General features: G+C 45.9%; 1 pseudogene; it reads left to right on the plus strand.

The window, feature by feature from the left end:
• The first annotated feature begins 249 nt into the window (after positions 1-249).
• Positions 250-1022, plus strand: LOC101622506 (annotated as a pseudogene).
• Positions 1023-1356: the final 334 nt, after the last annotated feature.

Consider the following 1356-nt stretch of genomic DNA (forward strand, 5'->3'; position numbering starts at 1 on the left):
GGCCCTCCCTGGTGGCACAACAGGTAAAAACACAGTGCTGGAAGCAGCAGGAGTTTGATCCCCAGCCAGGGAGCTGACCCACATGAAGCTGCACGCCTCTCCTGTCTTGCCCGCTGCTCCCCTCAGCAGTTTCAGTAGACCTGCCCGTTCCACTCCCCACTCCGTCTCTGGTGAATCCTCTCACCCACTGAACCTCTGTCCTCTCCAGTTGTTTTGTACATAAATAAGTAAATCTTGTTTAAAAAAAAATGGGAGAAGGCTAAAACTTGTAAGAAGGGGAAACCCCACTGCAGCCGAAAGCCTGTCCTAGTGAGAGGTATTCCCGTTCTGCCAGGTATTCCAGACAGGCTGTGTGCCAGGCCAGTGTGCAGCAGATAAACCTAGGTTTGAAAAGAAAACAGAGGAGGTTCTTGCAACCTTCACAAAACCAGTTGGTGGTGGCAAGAATGGCGGTACCCAGGTGATTCAACTTCGAGAAATGCCTAGCTACTATCCTACTGAAGATGCCACTCGAAAGCTGCTGAGCCACAGGCAAAAACACTTCAGGCAGCATGTGAGAAAGCTGCAATCAGGCATCACTTCTGGAACCATCCTTACTGGGCACCACAAGCAAGAGGATGATTTCCTTGAAGCAGGTGGGCTGTGGCTTGCTACTAGGGACTGAGCCTCTGACTCTCAACCTAGTTTTGCTGTGTAGGAGACACCAGAAATTTGTCATCACTATCTCCACCAAAATTACTATCAGTGGTATGAAAACCACAAAACAACTCCCTAATGCTTACTTTAATAAGAAAAAGCTGTGCAAACCCTGACACAAGGAAGGTGAGATCTTTTGCACAGAGAAAGAGAAATAGGAGATTCCTGAGAAGTACAAGATTGATCAGAAAGCTGTGCACTCACAAATTCACAATGAAAATTGTTGCTCAGCTCCAGGACCACTTCTGCTCATGTTTGTTCTCACTGGTGGAATTCACCCTCACAAATCGTTGTTCTGCATTTCTTACAAAGGTATGATTAAATAATATTCCAATGAAGAATATATATTTCTTAATTGAGGGGGGAGCCACGACAGAGAAATTGCCTTTCTTGTCTCATTTAAATTTAGCCAAAGACTTTTGGACTAGGAGAAGAAACAATTTTCTTAAGAAACCATTGTTGGGGTCCAAAGGACACCAACCCTTACTTGTCTGGGCTCTTCTAGGCTGACCAAACAATCAAATGAGCAAATCTCCAGGGGTAAATGCATACAAGGAAAAACACAAGTGTGCTGCGTGCGAACCTTGTGGAGCTCTCTGTCTCTCTCACCATTTCTGAGGACTGTGGGTAAGTTCCACTTAGTTCTGCTCAGCTTTGAGC

This window comes from Condylura cristata, unplaced genomic scaffold (assembly GCF_000260355.1).
Source record: "Condylura cristata isolate star-nosed mole 26May11 unplaced genomic scaffold, ConCri1.0 scaffold00019, whole genome shotgun sequence".
Lineage (NCBI taxonomy): Eukaryota > Metazoa > Chordata > Mammalia > Eulipotyphla > Talpidae > Condylura > Condylura cristata.